Here is a 7,564-nt window from a genome sequence, read left to right as displayed (position 1 = left end):
GGACGTGCCAAAGAATCTTTTTAGCTCGCACATCGTTGCCCCACTCCCACATAAAACAAAATTCCACTTCCTCTGTTTGGCTTTAGATAACTTCGGCATATCTTTCATCAGATCTCATTCTGCAGAACATTCTAGTTGTAAAATTTGGAACAACTTGTATAAACACAACCATCGCTTATCTTTTGTAACGTTTTCCAACTTTGACCATCAATATGTAGGCATTTTCTTATGTAATTGAGGTACAGTACAATGAGGTAATAATATCATGACATTCAGCTTCCACATGATATAAATAACATTTTTCCAAATAAAGAATTCATTACATGAAACTACTCATTAGATGAACTCTATGGCAAAATGTTGTGGGCTTTGCTTTATTTTTTTTTCCAAATAAACTCTAAATATAAAATTTTGAAGATAATATATGCTTACAAGATTATGAAATCCTGCTTCCAAAGTTTTCAATTAAACGTCGTCATATGCAAGAGAGTTGGGTTTTGTATGTACGCTAAGGCATGAAGCTTGGTCAAAAGGTAACATTTTATTAAGAGACCTTATTAATCAAGGGACCTCATTAATTTGGTTGTTTTGATTTCCTGAAAAGATTATGCTGTTCGTGGGGAAGAGATATGATATCTTCGAATAATGAATACCCTTTGAGGTTCTGGCCCAAAAAAGAAAAGAAAGGATTAGCCTTTGAGGTCTTCCCTCAAATGAGAATAAATTCGAATGAAAGTGATAATCATAAGGGTAGTTTCGGTTAATTTAGTTTCCAAACTAAAGAAAAATCCAAAAGTATTTTTTTTTAGCTAAAAAAAGCCTACGTTAATTAATTAACAAAAAAAATATTATATCTGATCCTTAATATAAGAACTAATTGATTACTTTGAGTAGATTAAAAAAAATTATTTAAGTTAGTTATGTGTAATAAATATGTGTTTTTTTCTTAAAATATCATTACTAATCATGTGTACTAAATAAAATTACCACTTGATAAAACTTTTGATATGCACAATTACTATGCTCATTAAGTACCGGAGGTAGTATTATACTCACTAATCCCTTAAAAATAGTGACATGTTTAAAGTGATGTTAGCAAAACTTGTAGTTTTTTTTACTAAGATAGGCAAGTTGAAAAATGTTGAATAAAAAATAATTTTTTGTACTAAATAAATTTATTTTATTTTTTGTTGTGCGATTAAAATTATTTATATTATTACTCTATTTATATTTCAGTGTTCCTGTCTATTTTATTATCTTTATTCTATGGGTATCAAAAAATTTCGCCTTCTTTTTCTTCGCATGAACTCAGTATTTTCAACCAATCAAACAGAAACTTGCCTGCAAACTTTCTATTCTTTACAGACCAAATGTTACCTCTTTTCTTTCGTTTTGATTTGGTAGAATTCTTTGTTCTTTATTTTGTGCTCATTTATAATGTGTAAACCGAAAAAGCCCGATTTTCCCCTAAAATAGTGGATAAAAATGGGGTGAATGACAACCAACCAGGCTCTTTGTTTGAAATTAGTAACATGAAAGTTCCTCAAATTTGCAATATATATATATATATATATATATATATTTGTTTCAAAATCTTTAACCGTTGAAATAAAAAAAAAAAATATTTGAAAGTGACTTTACTCACTCAGTTGGCATATTTACACATCCAACAATCTCATTTTTATTTGACAATTAATTAAGGACCTTGAATCCAATTTTCTGAATGCCATGTAAGTATTTTTTGTTAAAATAAGATTCAGTCTTTGGAGTTATCATTCAGAAGACCAAAACATTCAAGGAAAAACATACAATAAATAGTGAAATTTTTTAATTTTTTGAGAATGAAATTTCATATTATGAAAAGTATATGATACACACCAATTATTGTGGCCAAGTATACAAAGAAACAATTCTATGTAGATGATCAATGTCTGAGTCCATATTTATTTTAGGTTGAACTATATGTTTAGTTTTTAAAATTTATATATATATCAAGTGTTAATTTAGTTTCTTGTGTTTATAAAGTGTATTTTTGCTCCCTTGATTTTAAAAATATTAATCTCATCCAATAAAAAATATTGATTCAATTCATTTGAATTGTGACTCTACCATTAAATACTGATAAAACATGCAATAAATATAAAATACTATATTAAAAACTTAAAATTTAAAATATGTTATGACAACAATTAATTGCATAGTCACCATTTAAATTTATCAAGTCAAAAAAATTTTCATTAAATGAGGCTAGCTAATGATGTCAAGATTAAAGAAGTAAAAACACACTTAGTAAACTCAAAATTAAACTGAAATTTAATGTAACTTTAAAGACCAAACATATATTTTAACCTTCACTCTGATTAAAACTACAGTCACTCTTGTGTGCTGCACAAAATTAAAAGTAATAATAATAAAATCAAAGATTCAATATGAGCATTCGCACACAAAATTCTAGTAAAGCTATGTATAATCACTTTGCAAAACTTAACACGTAATTTCAAAGTCCTTTCCGATTAACTACTGCAATATTGAGGAATGTAATTTTCTTAATAACTAACAGCCAATTTAGATTTGAACATTATCGAATTTAAATAAAAATAACTCTTTTAGCATAATTCTTTCAACTATCTATGATATTTTAACTTACCGTTTTATTTAATATTAAACTTATTTCACTTAAACCCAACCAGTCCATTTAGTCTTTAGTCTTCTGAAAGTTGGTATCTTTATCATATGATTGAATAAGAGTAATTTTAGTTATTTTAATTTTAATTTTCTTAAATCATACCTAACATGAAATATAGAAAGAACAATAATCTTTAAAAGAAGCATCATCATCGCCGACGCCGTTTGGGTTCAGCTCATTGGGTCTAAATGGGTTTAACACAGATAAAGACCAGCTAGCATTTGTCATCTGTGCATTTTTATTGTCGTTAATTTTATAGAATATTTTAGTTTGATTTTTAATCTTCTGACTGTTAGTAAATGATATTTTTTGCAATAAATATTATCATTTAAAAATTAAACATAATATTAATAATTAAAAAATATTTTATTAACATTTTAAAATTTCAATGTTTGAATTTTTTCTATTAATATTGTTAGGATTAAACGACTTAAAAACACGTATATTCAAGAGTTCAACGGGACTAACTTCACTTAAACTAATAAAGATGAGTCTCTACCACTATGGAGTGGGATTTTTTTTTTTGGGAAAAGATGGAGTGGAAGGGGACACAGTAAGAAATGTTAGAAAAAATATATAAATAATTTGCTCGACCTTAAAATTAAGAAACTAAAATAAAATCATATATAAAATTAAAGAATTAAAACTACACTTTGCCTATACAAAGCCATTGTTCTCAAGTAATACTCTCATTTCTATCAATCTTCAATGCGTTTTAGTGTACGGTTCTAATTCTCTTTTTTGCCCTTTTTGCCAACGCACATATTAAAGTGTGAAATGCACATAATAAATAGATATTATATTTCTTAAAATATCCTTGCTAATCAAGTATATTTGTTAGAACTATTATCATTACAAAGACTATCTTGAAAGATAAATAAATAAATATGAGAGACAAAGTCGATTGGATATTTGGAGTTTTATATTTATGACCAAAATAAAGGTTAAACAAATTTTTACATTAAGGTTCAGAGTTAATAAATACTAAATACAAGTTAGGTAGTGGGGAAAAAGCATGTAAATTTAAAATTAATGAGCATATATCACACAAAGGGTGTAGTAATTTAACGAGTATGTCATCAGAATCCAACTTAAACTTTCATTATTTACAAAAACGCGCAAGGTGAAAATGGATGGTGGATGTTTGGATATATTTTTAATCGTAAATCGTTATGATCGTGTTGTATTTACTCATTTGTTTTTTTTCCCCAGATTTCAATGGACTATTTTTCTCCATTAATTATTTTACATATAAATTAGTAATCGCACAATTAATTTAGACCTGACGAATCATTAGAGAAGTAGAATTAGGTAATAATCACAATTGGGACAAGTTGGATAATAAATACTAGAGTAAAATATTCTGACTACCTTTCCAGTTTAGATCAATTACACAGGCCTCCCCTCTATTTTAAAAACATACAGTATTGTCCAATCAGTTAATACCGTTAGGAATGTTCTAAAAAGATTCTAAAAATATTATTTTTAAATAAAATTTAAATTAAAATAAATTTTATATACTATTTTACCCCTCATACTAATAAATTTCTAAATTATACTTTTAAAAATATGTGTATTAGAATTATTTTTTGATTTTATAAAAAAATATAAATGTCTAAATAATTATTAAGTTAAAGAAGGGCATTTTGATAAATAAAAAAAAACAACTCAAAATCAAAATTGAATGTTCAACTAACTTTTAGTTAGGTATTTATAGTTTTTTTTTTTTCATTACGGCCTTACAATCTTTTCAATTATAGATTAAATATCAATTCTATAAATATGACAAATGCTAATTTAGTACACACGTACCAAAATAAAACTTGAAAATATTATCAAATGACTTATATATTTTTAATTTTCTTAATTGCGGTGCTCTTGATTATATAAATCTCATTGCAAAATACGAGTATATGTAACTGATTTTTTTTAAAAATATTCTTTACATGAGAATCGATGAATGATGATTCGAAGGAATCGAGATGAAGCTATGAAGAGGATACAAGGAGGGACTTGAAGTCCGGGAAGGTGGACTGGTCAAGAATCTAGAAGCCAAGCAAGCACCGCCTTGTCGCTATCTGGACCCTGGCCCAATGACGTCAGGCGACGGCGCGACGCGTTTGGTTCTAACACATATTCCAAATCACCAACGAGAGGTTTCTTTCATTTTGTGATCGAAGGCTTCCAGGACCCCACCATTCTCATTCTCTTGGTTTGTGCCGCTCTGTCTCTTGGCTTCGGCATCAAAGAGAATGGAATCAAAGAAGGCTGGTACGAAGGTGGAAGCATCTTCGTTGCTGTTTTTCTCGTCATTGCTGTATCTTCCATCAGTAACTTCAGACAGAGCAGACAGTTCGACAAGCTGTCCCAGGTTAGCAATAACATCCAGGTGGATGTTGTACGAAGTGGTCACCGGCAACAAGTTTCCATATACGACATCGTGGCGGGTGATGTTGTGTGGCTGAAGATCGGAGACCAAGTTCCTGCAGATGGCTTATTCCTGGAAGGCCATTCTCTGCAAGTTGATGAGTCTAGCATGACAGGTGAGAGTGACCACGTAGAGATTAACGGCGACAAAAACCCATTTTTGTTTTCTGGGACTAAGGTGGCTGATGGGTTCGCTAAAATGCTTCTCACTTCTGTTGATACGAACACCACGTGGGGTCAAATGATGGGTTCCATAAGCAGAGACAACAATGAAGAAACCCCTCTGCAAGCTCACTTATGCTACGGGCAAGGTTGGTTTGGCTATGGCCTTTCTTGTTCTTGTTGTTATGTTAGTTCACAGGGAACACAACTGATGAGAATGGGAATAAGGAGTTCAACAGAAGTAGCACTAAGTTTGATGACATAATGAATGGAGTTGTGGGAATTGTCGCTGCTGCTGTTACTACAGTTGTGGTCACGATTCTAGAAGGGCTTCCATTGGCTATGACTTTGACGCTTGCTTATTCCATGATGGAGATGACGGCTGATATGGCTATCTTGAGTAAGCGCTCTGCCTGCGAGACAATGGGGTTGGCCACTACCATTTTTACTGATAAAACTAGCACACTCACGCTTAATGAGATGAAAGTGACAAAGTTCTGGCTTGGAAAGCAACCTGTGGAAGAGGAACCTCATCAATCGTCAATCCACTGGGATGTCCTACAACTAATCAAAGAAGGGGTTGCCCTTAACACCACAGGTAGTGTTTACAAGTCTAAAACAAAAAATTCTAAATATGAATTTTCAGGTAGTCTAACAGAAAAGGCCATTTTTTCATGGGCTGTTCTTGATTTGGGCATGAACATGGACGAATTGACACAAAGTTCTACCATCCTTCATGTGGAAGCCTTCAATTCGAAGGAGAAGAGGAGTGGGGTTTTGATTTAAAGGAAGGCGGACAACAAAATCCATGCATATTGGAAAGGAGAAACTGAGATGGTGCTTAGGTTGTGTTCAAAGTACTATGATGCTTCCGGCAATATGAAAGATCTTGACAATGACAAAAAGCTGGTCTTTGAGCAAATCATTCAAGGGATGGCGGCTAGTAGCCTTTGGTGTATTGCTTTTGCACATACAGAAGTAGCTGAAGAAGATGATGAAGGAATCAAAAAGGTAAAAAGAAGGGCTCACCCTCTTAAGACTAGTTGGTATTAAGGATCCATGTCGTCCAGGTGTCAAGTAGGCCGTAAACAATTGCCAACAAGCTGGAGTGAATGTCAAAATGATCACAGGAGACAATATTTTCATTGCCAAAGCCATACCCATAGAATGCAGCATCCTCCAACCTAATCGAGACACATCTGAAGCAGTCATCGAAGGTTCTTATGGTTCAATGCCGTAAACAGAAAGGTCACATAGTTACAGTCACAAGAGATGGCACCAATGATGCTCCAACATTAAAGGAAGTTGATATAGGACTTTCGATGGGCATTCAAGGCACTGAAGTGGCAAAGGAAAGCTCAAACATTGTTATCTTGGATGATAATTTCGCCTTAGTTGCCATAGTTCTTAAATAGGAAAGATGTATTTATAACAACATCCAAAAGTTCATTTAGTTTTAGCTTACAATAAATGTTGGAGCTCTTGCAATTGACTTTGTGGCTGTAGTATGAGCAGGAGAGGTGCCATTAACTGTAGTCCAGTTGTTGTGGGTGGACCTAATAATGGACACTTTGGGTGCTTTAGCTCTGGCAACAGAGAAGCCTACAATTGAGTTATTGGATAAACCACCTGTTGTAGAACTGAGCCTCTCATCATCAACATCATGTGGAGAAATCTCTTGGCCAAAGTTTTATACCAGATCACAATTCTATTGACCTTACAGTTCAAGGGTAAGGCCATATTTGGGGTGAGTTTAAAGGTAAATGTCACTTTGATTTTCAAAACATTTGTGTTATGCCAAGTGTTCAATGAGTTTAATGCAAGGAAGTTGGAGAATAAGAATGTGTTCTAAGGGATTCACAAGAATAGGTTGTTTCTGGGGATCATAGGGATAACCATTGTGCTTCAGGTGCTAATGGTGGAGTTTTCGAAGAAATTTGTAGATATTGAGAGATTGAATTGGGGGCAATAGGGTGCATGCATTCTAATTGTAGTTATTTCTTGGCCTATTGGTTGGGTCGTGAAGTTCATTCCAGTCTCAAAGAGACTTCTGCTTAGTTTCCTGAACCTGAAGAAGCAATGAATACTTTCTAGTAGATGATTATGTTGGTATAGTGATGGGGTGAGGTTCTTTGCTTTGCGTTTTGAATTTTTAACATTTGATTGCGAAAATATTCATGGCTTATTTTTCTTTTGCTATTATTTCGATTATTGTAATATAATAAGCATTTGACGTTAATGGGCCGATTCATATCTTGGTCAATTACAACTATGTCCTTTATGTTTATT

The 7,564-nt window shown here is 32.3% G+C and overlaps 1 pseudogene; it reads left to right on the top strand.

Moving 5' to 3' along the window:
• Positions 1-3,219: 3,219 nt before the first annotated feature.
• Positions 3,220-7,358, top strand: LOC114733181 (putative calcium-transporting ATPase 13, plasma membrane-type; annotated as a pseudogene).
• The last annotated feature ends 206 nt before the right edge of the window (positions 7,359-7,564 follow it).

The sequence above is a fragment of the Neltuma alba genome, unplaced genomic scaffold (assembly GCF_004799145.2).
Source record: "Neltuma alba isolate B1F8T4 unplaced genomic scaffold, ASM479914v2 tig00012981_pilon, whole genome shotgun sequence".
In the NCBI taxonomy this organism is placed as follows: Eukaryota; Viridiplantae; Streptophyta; class Magnoliopsida; order Fabales; family Fabaceae; genus Neltuma; species Neltuma alba.
The sequence above is the reverse complement of the archived record's forward strand: the minus strand, read 5'-3'. Positions and strand labels throughout refer to the sequence as shown.